Source organism: Lissotriton helveticus, chromosome 3_1, assembly GCF_964261635.1.
Source record: "Lissotriton helveticus chromosome 3_1, aLisHel1.1, whole genome shotgun sequence".
Lineage (NCBI taxonomy): Eukaryota > Metazoa > Chordata > Amphibia > Caudata > Salamandridae > Lissotriton > Lissotriton helveticus.
The window spans coordinates 1339008031-1339028120 of NC_136061.1; the positions used below are offsets into that span (position 1 = coordinate 1339008031).

The window sequence follows — 20090 nt, forward strand, 5'->3', positions numbered from 1 at the left end:
CAGCTCACTTCAGTCCCTTGGCGATCTCCTTCAAGCAGGGGACACAGCACACAGGAAATTCCTTCTCTTTTCCTTGGCAGAAACAGCAACTGCAGGTCAACCCCAGACACACAGCAATGGCAGTAATTCTTCTCAGTCTCTCCAGCTCTTTTCCTTGGAAAGGTTCCGCTTGAATTCCAGGAATGATCTAAAGTTCAGAGGTTTTAGGTCTGATACTTATACCTACAAATGTCTTTGTTCTCTGTATGCAAGGGGCTCTGAGCCCATTTCAAACCAGTTCTAGGGGCACTCTGCCAGTGCACAACAACATCCATTTTTAGTGTGAGCCCTATTTAATTTTTTTTTTATTTAAAAAAGTTTTATATAGCACTAGCTTAACCCGTAGGTATCGGAGCGCTTTACATACACACAGTGAAACAGCAGAAGGACATTACATTACCTAGTTGACCGGCAGTAAGGAAGCAAACCTAAGAAACAAAAATACAGCAAGGGAGATAAAAATGTAATGCAGCGGAGGGGGGAGAGAGCAATACAAAGAAAAAGGTGAGAATGACATAGTCCGGTCACCCGCTATCCTTGAATGTCCGGGGAGAGAGGAGACAGCTCGGATAAAGTAGTCTAGGTAATTTGACGTTGGTCATGAAAGTACTTGTTTAAGAGATGGAGTTTCAGGTCCCTTTTGAAACAGGAGAAGGAGGGGTTGCATCTGAGGACTACAGGGAAAGCGTTCCAAATCCTGGGAGCGTTGCCCGAGAACGAACGGTATTGGGTGGTTTTCCTTTTCATTTTTTGAGGAATAAGAAGGAGTGAGTTGGAGCTTCTCAGGGATCTGGATTGACCTGCTCTTTTCAGTTTGTTACTTAGGTAGTTGGGGGCAGGAGAGTGAAGGGTTTTGTGTGTGACGCAGGCCAGTTTATAGATACATCCCCTTCCATGGGAAGCCAATTGAGGCAGTTGAGAGTTGGAGTGATGTGTTCAAATCTTTTAACTCCAGATATGAGTTGAGCGGACATGTTCAGCACTGCCCTTAGAGGGTCTAGGTGGGCTTTTGGAGTCCCTGTGAGAATGGCGTTACCATAGTCCATTTTAAAGAGAACTAGGGATTGGACTACTGTCTTGAGGTCATCGTGGGGTAGAAAAGGTTTCAATTTCTTGAGGTGTTTTAGAGAGAAAAGAGCACTTTTTGCAGAGTTTTTGATGTGGGCCTCCATTGATAAGTTCTTGTCAAGGGTGATGCCTAGAGACTTAACTGAGTCGCATAGGGTAAAGGGGCAGTTTAGGGCAACCAGATTCTTGAGCCACTCTTGGATTGGATGATGGTTACTTTTAGGAGAGAATAGGATTAGTTCCGTTTTGTCAGGGTTGAGCTTTAAGTGGTTAACGTAGAACCAAGTTTGGCTCTCAGTTAGGGTGGTATTGAGGAGTTGGATGTCGCTGGGGGACTTGATCCTGAAATAGATTTGGGTGTCGTCCGCGTAAAGGTGGTAATTCACTCTGACTTTTTTCAATATGATTGTGAGGGGCTCCATGAAGAGATTGAAGAGGGACGGGGAGAGGATCGAGCCTTGCGGGACCCCAAAGTGTGACTTTAGTAGGCTTTAAGAGACATGAATTTATTTTAATTTGTTGTGAGCAGTGTTGAAGGAAGGAGGTGAACAATATTAGTACTGAGCCATTTATGCCGGAACGTTTCGACAGGGTCTCCAGAAGGGCTGGATGGTTTACTGTGTCGAATACCGCAGATAGGTCAATAAGGATGAGTAGGCAGGCATCACCTTCGTTTAGGGCCTTGTGAATGTCGTCAGAGACGTTGAGCATAGCTGTTTCCGTGCTACAGCCTTTTCTGAAACCAGATTGAAAGGCGTCGAGGAGGTTGAATTCCTCAATGTGTTCATTGAGTTGGAGGAGAACACATTTCTCCAATGTTTTTGCAAGTAAAGGGAGATTAGAGATAGGTCTGAGGTTGTTAAGATCATTAGGGTCAGCCCCAGGTTTCTTGAGAGTGGGAGTGATTTGTCCTAGTTGGAGGGAGTCGGGGACACAGCCTGAGGTGAGAGAGGCCTTGATGATTTTTGTCCAGAAAGGTGAGATGATGTGGTTGAGTTCTTTTATAATTGTGGAAGGGAGGGGGTCCATAGTGTGGGAGGAAGGTTTTAGATTAGATATTATATTGAAGACCTCGCTAACCGACATTAGCTCAAAGTCGGACCAAGGCGCATTGTTTTTTAGCTGGAGGTAGGTTTGGTTGTCATTGTTAAGAGCTCTTTCCGAGAGGTCAAGGGAGGTTGAAGGGGGGCCGGCTAAAGGGGGAGGAGGGTTAGCGGTTTGTAAGAAGGATTGGTCAATTTTAGCGACTTTATTAGTGAAGAAGGTGGCAATTTCTTCACATCGCTCATTGGTGGCTTCAATTTCTTGAGGGAGTGCAGTTAGTTTGGCTTTTAACAATGTTGAAGAGTTCTCATGGTCTGTTTTTCGCCAGATCGAGTTGGCTGCGGAAAAAAGATGCCTTTTCATTGAAGATGTGTTTTTTGTAAGACCGCCAAGCAGATCTAAGTTGTGTTGGGTGCAAGGTCGAGGGGTTTTGTTTCCATGACCTTTCCGTTCGTCTGACTTGACGGCGTTCATCATTCAGCTCCACGTTAAACCAGGGTTTTGATTTGGTTCTCCTCGGTTGTTTGAGTTTGAGAGGAGCTATTTGGTCTAAAACCTCTGTCATTCTTGAGTTAAAGTGTGAAGTGAGGTCATGAGCTGACCATGATGAGGGATGGAGTTGACGATGTGGATGAATCTTGGCTTGAAGATCGGATAAAAGTATTTCTTTGATGATTCTGGTCAGGAGTTTCGGTCTGACAAAACAAATAGGTTGGAGGCTGGCAAGTGTGTCAATCCTGAACAGAATGAGGTGGTGGTCGGACCAGTCAATGGGAGAAATCTCTCTCAGGGAGATCAGATCGTTGTTGGTTATGATTGCATCTAATGTAGCACCTTTCATGTGAGTTGGATTATTGCAGAGTTGCTTGAGGTTATATAATTCGAGAAGGTTGGAAAGGTTCAGGACAGTGGAGTCTTCTGGGTAGTTCCAGTGGATATTGAGGTCACCCAAGAACACGTCTTTAGTGTCTGTCAAGGAGAATCGTGTTATTAGGTCTGTTAGTTCCTCAGCGAAAAGGATACGCTCTCCAGGAGGATGGTAGATGGTGTGGAATTTAATCGGTGGGGTGCCCTTGGTAGTGAGTTTGATGCCTAGGTATTCAAACAATCGGTATTCTGCAGGTTTAAGTTTGGTAATCTGTATTCCATCTCTATGAATGATGGCTAGTCCTCCCCCCCCCCCCCCCAGTTTTGATCGACCTGTCTTGTCTGATGATGTTGTACCCTGGAGGGGTGAGAATGTCAAGAATGAGAGCGGAGTGGGCATTGAGCCAGGATTCTGTGAGGTAGGCGATGTCAATTTCTTCAGCGAGAAGAGTTTCAGCAATGTCGGTAGCGTGTTGTACTGCGGATCTGCAGTTTAGGAGCATGCACGAGAGAGGACGAGGGGCCTTCATGGTGGGGGGAGTAAGGTGGATAGAGGTTTATTGAGCAAGGGGTCTAGGTAAGTGGATAGTATTTGCGATTCTGTTAGTGCCGATAATAACAGGGATGTGGAAAGGGGCTGACTTCTGGTCCAAAGCATGGTGAGGGTCATAGAGCTCATCTGGTTTCGGTGCCGAGACGGGTTGGCTATCCTTGTTGGGACTGAGAGCCTGACTCGATGATTGGCTGGAAGGTCGAGGGGTGTTCTGTGGGGCCATGTGAGATGTATTGAGTGTAGTAGGAGCACAACATCTCGGGGGGGGGGGGGGGAGGTAGCACAGTAGCTTGGCCCTGTTAAGAAGGTCTTGTTGTAAGTAACGGAAATCGGCAGCAAGGGAGTTAATTTTCTGCTCCAATCTGTTCAGTTGCAGTGCTATAGAGCTGAGGAAGTTAAGGTATTAGCCAGGGGTCGAGGATGACTTGGGTCTAAGGAAGAAGATTGAGCAGGGGTCAGGGGTAGGATGGAGTCCCTGGGATTAGGAGAGGGGGGAGGTTGTACGCAGTGAGTCTGTAATGTAAGGTTTCTATTCGAGGAGTTCGGTGGAGGAGAGTTGGGACAGGTTTCCAAGTGAGGAGGGAGAGAAAGTCTGGGACGGATGTCCGAGTTCCGGGCGTTATCAGAGAGATAGGCGGTGGAGGCAGGTTGTGAATGTGGGAGTGCGACAGCGGTAGTTGGGTAAGTAGTGGTGGAAGGGGGAGAGAGACAACTCGGTTGGCAATTTTGATAGACTGGGAGAGGTAAGGGTCGGGGAATAGGGACATTGTAGGAGGTAGGGGAAGCTTGAGAGGGAGGGTTCTAATTATCAGGGGAGCGTCTATGAGATCCATGGGATAAGGAGAGGGGAGAGGTTGGACGCAGGGAGCTGGATTAGAAAAGTTCCCATTCAAGGAGTTCAGTGGAGAAGTGGGACTAGTGTCCATGTGAGGAAGAAGAGAAACTAAAGAAAGGCCATCGGAGTTAAGGGGCTTGTCAGAGAGGATAGAGTTGAAGGCGGGTTGTGTATGGAGGGTGTGTCAGCAGAAGGGGATGGTGTAGTTGTAGAAGAGGGAGAGGGACCACTGGGTTGGAAATGATGTTTGACCAGGGGGAAGTAAGGGACGTGGGAACAGGGTCTGTGTAGGTGGTGGAGGAAGGTTGTGGGGGAGGGTTCAGGTTCTCCGGGTTGAAGAGGGGAATGTCTGTGGGGGTTTCTGTCGCAGGAGGGCTGTGGTTAGATACCGAGTTGTTAAGATTGGCTTTGAGGGGATTGTTGGTTGTGGGTATATTGCTCCTGGTGAGATCAGTAGATGAGAAAAAGGTGGGTGTTTGGCGACGGAGAGTAAGAGTAGGGGTAGTGTGGTTGTAGTGAGTGATGGTGGAAGTCCATGAGTTGAGGAGAGGGTCTTCAGGGCAGGGAGATTGGGTCGGTTCCACAGTATTGATGGTTTAGTTGAGTTAGCGAGGAGAGAAGTATGGGGAAGTGGCTGTCAAAAGTGGTGAGGTGCGGGTCGGTAGCCTGAATGAGAATGGTTCCAGTTCTGTAGATGGAAATGGTGAGATCCCCTTTGAAGGTCTGGGAGATGGTAGTGGAGATTTTTTCACCATAGTGAATTGTTACTGACCTGGCGACTTGAAGGTGAAGAGAGAAGGTGATTTTCCATTGAGCCGGGCGATTAGTGTAGAAAATGAAGTTTGTTTTCGTGCTGCCGTTGGTCGCTGAGTGATAGTTATCTACAATGAGTGTTTCAGGGTTTGTTTTTTGCATTACTGGTCATTTTGTTAGGGTAATTAATGTACCAGGAGTTGGGACCGTAACACATGAGATTAGTGTTCCGGGTGGGGTTAGATGGGCGCATGATTGAGAGGTAAGAATGTCAAGATGTAACTAGCAATCAGGCAGTAGGAGATGCACTCTTGAGGAGCCACGGGGGTAGGGTGGAGGAGGGCACAATAGAGATTGTAAAAACAATATACACAGACTAGAGAGTAACAACATGCATAGTAGTAACAGTATGACGTGCCTATAAGTAGCTTAGGCTAAGAATATCTGCTTGTGCATATTCCTCGGTGGGAGGACCTAATAAATGGACAACATCAATTACAAAGACTGTTATGAAATATAATAAAATAAAATAAACAGACACAGTGTGTCTTTGAGGATTCCAAAAGTGTAAAAAAATGTCTGCTTGAGCATTAAATGGCCTGTAAAAAATACAATCTCTATGTCACACATGCCTGTGTGAAGCATAGGCTTGGAATGTCTGCTTGTGTATTATCCTCAATAGGATGACCAAATGAAACAAGCATTAGAAATGCAATCGGGCTCGGATTTATTTGAGTTTGAGCTAATGGCATTGTAAATGCCAATGTGTTGGTGGAGTTCTTCTGGCTCACTAGAAGTTGTGTTTTGAGTCTATCTGACCTAGATATCTCTTAATCATATTCATTAAAGAGGCCTTGCTTTGTGGCGATGTCATTAATCACATATTTGAGCATTTGTTGAGTTATTTCATGTAAGATGCTTTATTTTAGTGCATTAAAGGGCAGTATTGAACAAATGTCACATTCATCTTTTATTGTCAAAGTCTTCTCTTGGAGCATCAGCCTACCTTCAAAGAGGTTTTACTGAGCCCAGTTTCACAGGAGCAGGTGGTTTATTCCTGGATTGGAGTTACAAATAGGTCAGCAGAGATGATCTTTCTGTGTATTTGGGGCCGTCTGGCAGGATCTAAACACTTCTATGACTACGCTCACCCAACGGATGGTAACTTCCTTTGGGTGTCCCCTGCCACAGGGCAACCTTCGGGCTGTTGGTCAGGATAGGCATGCCCGTGAGATGACTGCTTCGTGTGTAGAGGTACAGTGGGGCTCCGGGTCAGACATCTGCTGGGCAGTTACTTGAGCATCTCTTGCAACCATTATACTACACTGCAAGTGTGGACTACTCTAACATCGGAATGTGATGCTTGGATACCCTTGAAAGTACAAGAAGAATAATGCATCTCATCAGTAAAAATAAAATACTCCAAACGACAGAGGCAAAAGTATTGGTATATTAGATGTGATTTTAGTCAAATACAAGAATAGTGCTTGGGTGTGATTGTGGAGTTTCTATCTTTATCTAGAATCCTACCACTGGTCTATTGGCAGCAGCAGCAACAATTGTTACAGATTAAGTAAAACAGGATTATAAAGGCACCTTATCAGAGGCGTCTAAAAACCTACGCGGGAAGAGAAAATTCTGAGGGACTTAGACAAAATAATGAAAGTTTCTAAGACAACTTGGGTAAGAGTCAGTTATCAGTACAGGACATCTGCTCATTGAAAAGTGTCAGGCAGCAGCAAGCGCACAGCTGGAAATGGTGCTGTGGGATGGAAAGTGGGCTGAGATGGAGAGAGAGTGGCCGTAGCCCAGGCAAGGCAAGAAGGACAAGTTTACAGCTGACAGAGAGGGGAAAAGAAATGAACTTTCTCAGAAGCAGTAAAAAGGATAAAAACATGAAGATACAGTGCCTTCAATCTCTGGAGCCAGAGCCAATCATAAAACCCCTATTTTTCACAGGGTTCACAACTCCACAAATTAAACCCATCTACGGCGAACATGAGATTCCCCCGTGATCATGGTCTGCGCTGCTACGTAACTGAGCGAGGTAGAATCTCGTTCATTACCTCACAGGTCGTAACAATGTTTTTTTAATTCAAATTTCACTGAAATGTCATGGAATGACAACTCGATTGGGGAAGATAACGTTTGGGAATATGTCAAAGATGCAAAAGCTTTGCTTCAAAACAAATGAAATGTACAGTGGCTGTTTTCAACTAATACGTCATAAAAGCTGCCCTTCGGACACTCAAACTCTAGCATTTAACACATGCATTCTGTTCACTTCTTCAGATTTAAAACAAATCTTTAACCCGACCTCCCTGCTCTGGGCTTTATGGTGGGCTCACACATTGTATTTGTATCTCGCCCACATAAGCATACATTTCTTGAAAGGAATGTACTAACAGCAACGTTTTCAGTCAAAGTCCATGAAGATAAAACCACGAAAAATAGACACACTTTAGTAATTTTAAAATGTCTTCTACTTCTACGTAATTACAATGAAGGAATTGACACAATTTGAACATCATCAAATACTATTATTGACCAAAATGTTAGTGGAAGAGACATCACTTGCTATTCCACTACAATTGACATCACAGGAAGTGACACTGCACAACCTATCAATTCAATAACCAGCGAGTGCCTTTTTCACACGACCTTCTTCAATTGCAGCGTATTCGTCAATATTCATTGATACCATGTATAAACAATCAGCTACTAAAAGCTGCACGGAATAAAATGCACACTTACTTGTTTAAGCTCATTAATCAGACTGTTTAAAGCACAGGTTGGCAAGCAGTAACACTGAGGTAACCTTTATACCCTTTATACCCTACTTGGCACCCTATATTCCACCCAAGAGTCTGTTTTGTTTCTATAAAAGTTATTTTCACAGGACAATTTCAGCCAATTACCAAACTTCTCTCTGACATGCTGCATAAAGATGACACAAGAAGAAAAGACAACCACTACCTCTTAAGCCATGTAACTAAAGGTGGTAGTACTTGTGCAAGAACGGGATGGTGTCAAACATCATCACATGTACGTTTTGACGGACAAAAAATGATTGCAGTATAGAGGTTCATGAAATAATTTAAGTGTGGAAATACATTTGAGTGGATAATGGGTCACGTGCTCAGCCAGTACACTGAGGTGCATGGGCTTAGCTCTTCGCTGCCCTCTTTCTGAGGCCACGTTCGCTGTGCTTTCCGTGTGCAGTGCCTGTCCGAACTCCTGGAATTTCCATACTGATTTGTGTTTCCGTATGCTTTTTGTATCTCGACTTTCTCAGATATGGCAGCGCTGTCACAAGCTGGCCTCATGAAGACACGGAAATAACTGGAAAATGTATGATGCGTTTTCTCACTATGAGTTTTGAGTGTAGTTACATCATAGTAGAGCGAGGGGTGGATATTTATCTCTAAACTCAGGTTTCCTTTCTTCACAAGATGTGTGATCCTGGGCAGGTCACTGCATCTCCTTCTGCCTCAGATGCATCAGCGGCCACTGCAGCAACTTGGCAACAGGGTCCTAAATATGAACTGTTGCCTAAAAGTGAAACGGGGCGTGTCCTGTAGCTGCTGTTGGTCACTACCACCCCTTCCCCTCAGCAGTGTTTACGGTAAGGAGGCCTGAATGCACCATCTGTGAAAATAATGACGACGTCACTGTCATCAGGGGAAGGGGCGCCCTAATGCATGTTCAGTAACAAAACCACGAGTTGAATCCAAGCATTCTGCCAACTTTCAAGTCATACTGTGAACACGTGTGTGGTGGTTAGTGACGTGGTCCTCTCAAGTGACGTCAGAGCCAGGTTTCAGCTACCATAACCTCGCTACCCTCCAATTCCAAAGCAACATACATCCTGATCATGACAGCTCCATTTTTCACCACAGGGACCCAGTTCAATGGTTGGAATCTGCCTGCTAAATCCATCTATGCACTCGTCCCTCCAATTGTTTCATTTATCGATTCATCCATTTCTCCCATCCACCCGTCCAGCCTGCCCTTATCCAGCCCAGAGAATAGCTTGCCTGCTCCTGTCCATCATGTGCTGTTGACTGTCCCTATCTGAGGAATCCGGAGTTATCCCAGAAGGGATGCCCAGGCCAGCGGCAGGTACGTGGAACTGAAACAAAGCAGACACGAAGAAAAGCCCGGAGGGTTTGGTGTCTGTCAAAAAAAAAGCAATCACACAGCACTGGACCACTGCTGCTCGCACCCTGACGCCATCTCCGACAGAGCCTGACAATCTGCATTCCGGGGGGGGGGGGGGGGGGGGGGCTTCAGGAGACAACCACAGACCCACGTCTCAGGATCGCAGTATTTCGGGGTACCAGAGACAGACACAACACAGTGAAGCGCAACCAGTGAAACGCTAGAACAGTGTGATCGCAGCAACGAGAAGACGAACACAAACATGTCATTTGCAGCTAATTGAGAACAAACCTTGATCCAGCCCATAAGAGACGGCAGACGTCCCCCTGCTGACCTCTCCAGCGGATCACGACATTACACCAATCCGTGGATGGGTGGTAACAGGGGAAACAAACGCTTCTCTCATCCTCGCTCACACATCCACGTCGCCTTCACTTCCTCGAACAGCTACTTCGAGCTTGTTCGCCACAGCGCCATCTAGTGACCGCATAGCCGAACAGTAAGGCTGAATGGTGAACGCGCCCGGCCATCTGGATTCACTTACGGAGGCACCCTGACAGCTCCTAATTATAATTAATGTACTTCTTTGCGCGAGCACGAACGAAATATGCCCAAGATGGCGGAACAAAACTAAATTTACCCTATCACTTCAAGCCTATTAAAACGACAACACAACGAAGACGAATCACTGGCCAGATGACAGAACACGCTAAGGAATGTGTGGAATTTGTCTCGGCCAAAGCCCTAGGAGATACTTCTTTTTTTTCTTCTTTAACATTAGTTCTCGAAACTCCTCCCACTTTCAGTGGGGAGGAGTCCGAGCCCTAAAAATTAGTAATGGAAAAGTAAACAGTGGAAGCATAGAAGCCAGCCATGCTCCATAGGAGAGAAAAGGAGGATTGACAAGCTGGGACATTATTAATAAGTAGGCAAGTAAAACAGACAAGAAATCCAACCAATGATAAGCGATGATGGATCTCCGAGCCCCTGTATGTTCTTGGGAAGCCCACAATATATCTTTCTGACATAAAAAGTCGTTCACACATTGGCATCTATTTATTGTATAATGTGGCTGTTTTAAAATCTGGTGTAAAGACAAATTAAAGTGTCTCAGCAGCCTCATGGTTTCAATAAACAGAAAATATTAAAAAAATACGTACATGTATACTTACATATATGGACTTCTAGTTAGCCTCCTTTTTCCATTGGGTATATTTATTTATTTATTTATTTATTTATAAAGTTTTATATAGCGCGAACTTGATCCCGACGGATAAGTGAAAGTATGGCTGGATGGGTGAAAGGTTAAATGGTTAGATGGATGAGTGAATGGATGGATGAGTGGAAGAGTGGATGGATGAGTATATGAACGGATACGATGAAATGATGAATGGAGGTATGGACGGGTGAAAGGGTGGGTGGAGGGATAGATGAGTGGATGAATGGAAGGATAGATCATAAATAGGCTTGCAAATGGTTGAATATTGATATGGATGGGCACACAGATGGAAGGATAGAATGAATTATGTTCCTAACTGTTACAATGCGGTTCAACTGTTGTTATAAAAAGTATTGTAAAGCGCCAAGTGTCATTCACAATTTGGCCCCATCCCCAACACATCATACAATACTGAGTAATAGGTCAATCCACTTCATCGACTGACTATTTTGCACAGTGAGTGACTGGCATTGGGAGTGGAAAAGAACGCAAAGGTGACACCTATTGGCATTGTCAATGCTTGTTTATAATCCCCTCTTGTGCGTTACGGGACTTCTTCATCTCATACTTCTCTGCTTCTTCCATCCCTGTCATGCTCCCTGTTTCTTTATTAGAATTTTATTTTTTATTTTTTTTGGGGGGGGAGAGGGGCATAGTTGGTGAGGTCTACTTGCTTACTTGCTTTCTTCTTTTTCTACCCCCAAGCACATTCATTTTGTTTGCAAACACACAGCAGTCATCCTGAATTAAACCATTCTACAATGGCCACCATGTGGTTTGCATGAATGTACATATGTAACATCGCATACACATGACGCTGGCAGCCATTTTGGCTATTTTGTTTACCATTTTAACATGGCTGATGGCTACACTAGCTTGTTCATAAACACAGACTTGCTTTTTAAAGCACCATGTTTTTAGAGATGTGGGCCCTTATTATACATTGTGCCCCGGGATGCCATGTGCATATGCTCCTACTTTGAGCACCCCTGGGGCACAATGGTTTTACAGAAGGGGCCGCAGACGCTTGCGTGTTCCCTTCTGTAATACAAAAAGTGCTGATGCACATGAAGCACCAGCGCTATCATGAAAGAGTGTTCCCTCATTTGTATGGGGGCGTGGCCCCAAGCAAATGAGGGGATCACTTTGTCTATGGATCCGAGCTGTATAACTGACATAGGCGCAGAAGCAAACTTGCTTTTAAGAGGTACAAAGTGCACCACAAACTGGTGGCACACTTTCAGTGCGCCTCTTAAAGGCAGCCCTCTGGGAGGGAGGAAGGGAAGGGTGGTCTATGAATCCCCCCTAAACAACCCCTTGCAGTGAGTGTAGTCTTTCAATGCACGTGCCTGCAAGGGTACCTCTAATTCCCCTTAAAAGTGCAGATGGGTTGACACTTGCATAGTGAAATACAGAGCAGGTTTTAAACATTTGCTCTGTATTTCACGTGTATTGGCTGTCCCAGGACAGCGCGAGTTCACGGCTGCCCTGGGGCAGTTCATTCATTCTAATAAAGCACTCTCTGCGCAACATTTGACAGGTGCACTGTAAGGGCGCTCTATCTATAATGCAGCCTCTGATGTCACTGGTCAGCATAGATCCAGCACCACAGAACCAAAATATAGCCGGACCTTCCTGGATCGTGTTTCTTTCAGGAGACACAGAGGTCTTCGCTCACAGACCTCAACTCTCCGGAAGAGACGGCCTAGGTATACCCACGGGCTTATTTACAAGCCCCTTGCGCCACTTTTCCCAAAAAGTGACGCAAAAGTGGCGCAGGGAGCTTGTAAATCTGCCTCTATGTGTTTGTAGACTCACTACCACTGTGGCGTGGCGTTGTCGCAAGACAACGCTGTACAGAAACGCAGGCTGTGTCCCTAATGTGTTCTTGGGTAAAGTAGCTGGTGCTCGTATAAAGCGCTACAATACCTACGGGTCGAATCAGCGCTATAGAAAACTGCAAATAAAAACTGCAAAAACAAAACAAAACGCAGAGACATCTGACTTTTTTTTTCCAACATAGAGACATCTGATTTGACAGAGATAGTCGTTCATTGGACCTGGAAACTTGAGTTGTCTGACGCGGGATTCGTCGTCAGTAGCGCACCGGTCCGTTATTGTTTTCCAGGCGCTGAGACCTCTGGCATCCCTTATCAGCCGCATCGACATGTGCTGGTTTTGTAACTGGGTGTTGGCTTGAAGCCATCAGCCCGGGAGACGCGGAACCATCATGGCGCCCTTTTAACCCTGACAGCACAGTTCAAGTATGCGCCTCTTGTTGACATTTTTCTTTCAGTTTAGAGAGCAGCTAATTGCGCGGAATGGAGCTGTCATTATGCCGTGTATAACATTTCTGTTTTCGATTGGCCGCCGCATGCCAACGCTTGTGCTGGCAGAGCCCCGCACCGCAGAGGAATGTTTCAATTCTGTACAGACAACGCAGGAATGTGTACCCCGCTGTAGATCTGCAGGCTTCGATTTGTGGTTAAAAAAAAAAGTACTCCTGTATATTTACTCCTGTGTTTGTAGGAGATTGAAATTCTCAGAGGGTAGCGGGGCGCTTGTGGGAAGATTTCACGTGTATTTTTATATAGCGCTTCCTACTCGTGACCAGGCGTTGAAGGTTGTCATGTCGTGGTTTCCAGGAGTACTTCTGGAATTCTTTTGCAAATGCTTCGCTTTTCTTTGTCGAAGGAGTATCGCGGGCATTTTAGAAATGTCCGAACACTTTGCAAAGAGAAGGGAACCCGCTTCCTCGAGATCACCATACAGTGTGGGGTAGTCAGTCATTCCTTGTTGTGTTCTACATACTAATTTACTCCTGTCCTTGAAAGAAGTAAAACTCAAATTGTATGGGGCACGGGGCGGTGCTGTTCGAATACTGCCATGTTCACTTACTTTGCAAGACATACTCACTCTGACTGACACGCCCATTCCCCTGCAGGTAACATATGCTTTTGTGTAACAACCCCCCCCCAATACTGGTGTAATGACACGTGTGGGTACATTGCTTGTGAGGGGGAATCTGAAGAGAATGTCCATGGCACGCGAGCTGTGTGATAGGCATGTATCTCCACAGACTTAAATTCAACCTTGTATTATTAATATATAAATAATGTGTCGATGTGATTTTATCAATGAAACACAGACTATCCGATAGCCTGTATATTACTTGTGACTCAACTTGCACTGGGCATCGCATCGCATTTTAAATGATTGAAGGTTCTTGCTGCAACAGAGAGGTATGCGCCTACCTATAGTAGAAAATGGTATTCGGCTCAACATCCTGTGATTCTGGGCAAATCACTTAATCTCCCCTTACCCCGCCCCCCCCACACACACTGCAACTTTAACATATCATGTGTCATTGTACAGGGCGTGGTGTTCAGCTCAATGTACTCTTCTTATCGACCTCATAAGGATGAAAGGCAGGGTGAATTCACGCAGATTCAGCCTGCGACCCTGGGTTCCAACACAGACCCCCGAGGTGCATGCGTGAGGCCGCGGACCCATCACACCAGTGAAATGCAAGTACCTCTCTCATACGTTCAGTAGTCATGGGCGTGTTTCACTTCTAGACACTCCAGCAGAATAGTGAGCAGGGAAAACTGTACGAAAAGCATGAGCTGTAACCTGCAGGTGTGAGTATTCGTTCTCCCTGATCCGTCACACCCGGCCTATCCCAAATGGAAGGGGTTCACCCCCAGATCGAAGTGCAGGTGTTGGATATACTAAACACATATTCTATGCACATGTTAACTTTAGGGGTGCCCGATAAAAATTATATGGGAAGTGTCACCTTGCAGTGGTGCAGTGCACATGCCTACGCCAAGAAGCACTGGCATACCTTGTACACCACACACTTCATTAATGTTGGTATTTATGGCCGACCTCGGACTCTTTTTGGTGTGCAGACCTTGAACCAGTCTTGCGTCGTTATTCGAATTGCAATTTTCAATCTAGTCTGCTCTTTTTTTATCTCTATGTTTTTTGCAGTTTTATATAGCGCGAACTCGACCCAAAGGTATTGGGGCGCTTACACGTTCATTTTTGGATGCACGGGGAGAGGAAGTGATTTTCCCAGAATCACAGGCTGGTGAGCCGTTGCCACCGAGACTCGAACCTGGTTTCCCAGCTCCTTTTCGGACCGCGAGGGGTCACCCTCAGCTCGGGGGAGCTCCTCGTGTGATCTTGAGCACAGTGGAGCTGTGGCTTGGTTGCCCCCGCACACTCCGTCGTGTGGCGGGCCTCGCGCTCTATACCAAGGGTGGCGCGTGGTTCTGAGTATATTTAGCCTGGAGGTGTGAGGTTCTCGTGTTAATCCTCGGGTGTGAGACCTGCTCTCGGTTACCCAGCCCTTTCAGCGCCTCCGGAGAGCAGACATCCATCTGTGTGCACAGAAGGGGCCTCTCTTCGGCTTTCCCGGCTGCTCTGCCTAATGGAGAAAACCCTCTGGGCCGGCGGGCGTGGTGTCTGGCTGGCCGGGCTCGGTATGTGGACCCGGCTGGGCAAAGCAGGCTACTCCTGCCAGGCGTGGCCGGGGGCACAAGCGAGGTGTTTGTGTACATCCAGCCTTCCGAGTGTACACACGCCTCATTGTGTCGACATTGAGGTAAGTAGGCCTCAGTCCTAATAAATGGGCGCAGACAAGTGACATAGCACGGTGAAAGCACAATGAGGCATCTTGTTAATAGCAAATATTTAAAATTTGCGCTTAGAAGGTTTTTTTACGCTACACAGCCATCAAGGCACTTTACAGCAAAATAATATAAAAATTAACAAACCTTGATTCAGCCCATAAGAGCCGGCAGACGTCCCCCTGCTGACCTCTCAAGCGGATCACGACATTACACCCATCCGTGGATGGGTGGTAACAGGGGAAACAAACGCTTCTCTCATCCTCGCTCACACATCCACGTCGCCTTCACTTCCTCGAACAGCAACTTCGAGCTTGTTCGCCACAGCGCCATCTAGTGACCGCATAGCCGAACAGTAAGGCTGAATGGTGAACGCGCCCGGCCATCTGGATTCACTTACGGAGGCACCCTGACAGCTCCTAATTATAATTAATGTACTTCTTTGCGCGAGCACGAACGAAATATGCCCAAAATGGCGGAACAAAACTACATTTACCCTATCACTTCAAGCCTATTAAAACGACAACACAACGAAGACGAATCACTGGCCAGATGACAGAACACGCTAAGGAATGTGTGGAATTTCTCTCGGCCAAAGCCCTAGGAGATACTTCTTTTTTTTCTCCTTTAACATTAGTTCTCTAACTCCTCCCACTTACAGTGGGGAGGAGTCCGAGCCCTAAAAAGGACCACATTCATTACAAAGTCTATTTTGAAATGCAATAAAATAAAAATTAGGAAGGTTAGGAACGGTGGAGGGAGTGCTGCAGGACCACTCCGGGAGGATGCCGCCAGGCCGGAGGGGCTCGATCCGGCTCACGGGCCGGAGAGGCTTAGTAATTATACTGCTGATTGACGCGAGGGTGGAGTGCTGAAGGACTGCTCCGGGGGTCTTTTTAAGGATGCCGCCAGGCCGGAGGGGCTTGACCCGGCTCACGGGCCAGAGAGGCTTTGTAATTGAACTGCGGTTTGGAGCGAGGGTGGAGGGCTGCAGGACTGCTCTAGTGGTGTTTTTAAGGATGCCGCCAGGCCCAGACACACAGCAGGGGGTCGAGCCAGCATTGTAGAAGGCAGGCACATCCCTATTCAGGTACAGGTGCTACACCTCCCACCACTCCAAATGCAGATCAGGCCTAATCAGCCTGGTGCTGACTCACCCAGACTCCTGGAGCCACCCCAACCCCTGTCACTCCAAAGTGAGACTGTCAATCAACAAACAGGTAGAGGCACGCAGGAAGGTTGAACAAGAAAATAGCCACTTTCTAAAAGTGGTATTTTCTAACGCACAATTTAAAAACCATCTTTACTAAAAGATGTGTTATTAAATCCTGAGTTCAGGGATACCAAACTCCATTTTCTTATCTTAGTCCTAAGGGAAGATATGCTTGTAAAACGTTACAACGCATTCCCCATTTTGCCCTATGGGCAAGATAGCCTTTCAATAGTGAAAAACAAAATTGGCTATATTTCACTATCCTAACAGGAAATGTTACACACACTAGTACATGTCCTACCTATCACATACACTGCACCCTGCCCACGGGGGTCCCTTGGCCTACCATAGGGGTATCCTATGTGTAAGAAAAGGGAAGGGCACTTAGTGCACTTTACTAGGGACCCACTGGTAAAACAAATATTCCAATCAGGAAGAACCAATCACAGTATCAATTTACACATGGAGCACCTGCACTTTGACACTGATCACCAGTGGCCAAGTGCCCAAAGCATCTAAGCCAGTAAAAACAAAATCAAGCACAGCATCAAAAACACAGGAGGTAGAGGCAAAAAAAGTCTGGGAAAACCACGCCAAGGATGCCAGGTCTAACACACAATGATTATGGGACCCACGTCTGGGCATATCTATGCCACTTAATTGAAACATACCAAACTTTATGGGAAGCTGCTTGCTGTAGTTCTATCTACTGGAAATAATTCGGGGTAGCACTCCAACCCATTGTTCTTTTACTCACCATGTCACCTCAGTATGAACCTAGCCATATGCAAATCAATCTTGACCCTGTTCAAGCCCAAACAGTCCAGGCCGAATTGCCAAGCCAATGGATCGCCAAACCTGCGGTGGCGGTGCGGCTTCCGCTGCACCGGTGGTCACACCACCGTATTACAATTATGGCTGTCGGACTGCCACAGCCACAGGGGGTCCGCAATCCCTTGGCCGTGGCAGGGCGATCTGATGCTGCAGTATGCTGGCGGTGTTGCTGTGGCACAGCCAAGCATATTATGAGTTTCCTCACCACCAAGGTTTTCATAGCGGTGACCCCGCGTTGAAAAGTGTGGCAGTGATGAAGCGAGAAACGTAGTTGGTTTCAGTTGCACCTCTAAACCTGGAATTATTAAAAGTGAGGTAAGTTTACTTATGGTCCAGCATCGTTACATGTGTAAAATTATTTCCCTGTGCAAGATCCTATGCGCAGGAGAAAGATTACATATTCTCCATTGTATTCTACACCACTCAAGCGAACATGCATATTTATTCCAAGACACTCATATTGTATAACCACTTGAAACTTCAAAATACATGATGTGAATTCCTCAAGAAATATGGTCTAATGATTTTATTGGATTTTATAGGAAACATTTTCCAATATACCTTGTGCTTGCATCCAGTTAAACCAATGAAATGGAGATGAAGGGTGTTTTTAGTAATGCCCAAATTATATGTATTCTCAGTCAAGTGTTAATATCACCATTCAAACTCCTAATGTCCCAGACCATGAGACCTATCCCTTAGCCAGCAGAATCTTCAGCTGTGTGTAACGGGAACTGTGCACAGAGCATAGACCTTTGTAATACAATGCATGCACCAGTCCTTTTAACCCTTTCACCTTTGCTTTTTCAGCTCTGTGCTGCGGGAAAAAGCTCAGGGCATTGACACTGGTAATGAAATAATCTGCATTCAGGTCCCGAGGCCCCAGAGCTGCTTCCTACAATTTCTGACTGTAGGAAGCAGGCAATGTGTTGAGGGTGTGGACTGCTTAGAAAGGGACCCAGCTCTGGGCCATGGCCACACTCTATGGCTGTTTTTGTGCAGGGCCTTCAGCAGAGAGCATTGGACTTAAGGTGCAGAATAAGGACATTTCTATGCATTTTCCCAACTTCTATGCTATCAGGCCATGGTGTTAGGCAGACCAGGCTTCCCAGATCTGCCCGGACGCTCCCTGTTTTACACCAGATGTCCCGGCAGATTTCAGGAAATGTAGCTCGCGTCCCGGTTTTAAGAGAGGGTCGACTGAAAATGTGGGAGGTGCTTTTTTATGCTTTGCAAAGCAGGGATAGTTAGCAGTTGTTTCAAGAGAGCAAGTTAAATAACAGGCAAGCTACTGGGTTTAAAATTGCATTTTATGTATGTTTTAACTGCCTGTTCTGTAATTCTCTGCTGAGGAGCGCTGTCATACTGTGCACTCCCTTGAAGTAAAATTGTAGTCCCTATTCTATTTCTGTGAAGTGTCTCGGTTTTTGGCTTTAAATTTCTGGTCACCCTACATGGTGTGCACAACCATTTGTAAAACTGATACCATACCTTTTATTTTATGTTTTCAGGCTCATGGCTGTTCCTAAATATGTCTAGTTTAATGCATAGTAATATGAACATTAATACATGTTACTTGTTGCTGTCCTATAATACACTGCAAATGTAGTAACTCAGGTAGGTACTAGATGGTCATATGAAGTGAATGCAAGGTTGAGACCTTTAGTAATGTGATTCGCTTCTCCAGCCTTGTGATGCCTTCTTAAGGGCATCTAGAAATGTACTATAGTACCACAACCTTGTTTTATGGCAGAGTAGAATGTGTTTCGATACAGGGCTACACCTTTTCAGTAGTGCAGTTTTTATTACTTTGTATTCTGCGAGGTGGGCAGGTTTTAGAAAGTCATCTTTAGTCCTCATTCACTCGTATTTGGTGAAGGGCTGCCCTTTCACTTAAGCAGATTGATATATGCTTCTAGGCTGCTCTAAAAGTGTTCTGTTCAGTAACGAATTTGTTTGTCTACTTCCCTGTATGTGGTCACATGCATCCATAGCATCACTAAAGGTAAAATTGCTACTCACTACGTATTGCCTATTGTAGCTCTTCCATCCCTCAGACTCAGACACATACACACAGCTGAGGTTCACAGTGTTTATAGTGTGGGAGTGAGGAAGATCCTGCCCGGTTCGCTCAAGCCAGCTTGGAAAGGTCTTGCAGAGCTTCATTCCCTGCTCCAAGTTGCAGCTTCTCTTCTGTTTTCCCATTGTTTGTGTGCGTGGATGATGGTGAAGAGGGCAGGTGCTCGATATCTCATTCCCTTATTTCATTGTGAAATTCCCTGATTTATGCTTTTTTCGGAGTCTTCAGAAACCCGCTCTCCGTTCTTCCCCCAATGACATGGGAAGACTCAGATTATATCCTTGACGATGGCAGGCTGTCATTCTGTCATTTCTGCCTCCCCATATGAGCAGAGCTGCTCTCAGCCAAAGTATTAAAGGCCATTTAATGCTTTATGAGCGGCCTATTACACTAATGAAGTTTCTGTTCTCACCTCCCATCCCATCCCACCCCACCCCAACACAAGTACATTACAGTGGTACAAGTGCTCCTGGGCGGGGTATGGGTCATTTGGAAGTGTGACAAATGGTATGGAAATGGGGGTAATGAGGGGTGTTGTTCTCAGATACACTGTTTTCGGACATTAGCGATGAGGAGGGGAGTTATGAAGTAGTCTTGGGAGGCTCAGTCCCACAGTAATTTTGTTTGAAGGAATATCAATCCTTGATCCTTGTGCCAAGCCACAGTGTTGTGATGGAGCAGAAATTTCACGGTAATTCCTCAATGCAAAACATCATTACCTCATGTTTTCTGCTAAAGGGTATAGACCCTTGCCACCGTGTTATCACCATAAGGAGACTTTGCATAA

The 20090-nt window shown here is 45.8% G+C and overlaps 1 protein-coding gene across 3 annotated transcripts in view; it reads left to right on the forward strand.

The window, feature by feature from the left end:
* Window positions 1-20090, forward strand: part of LOC144823461 (receptor-interacting serine/threonine-protein kinase 3-like) — a 1695550-nt gene that overhangs the window by 44234 nt on the left and 1631226 nt on the right. The gene's annotated exons all lie outside the window — the stretch shown is intronic.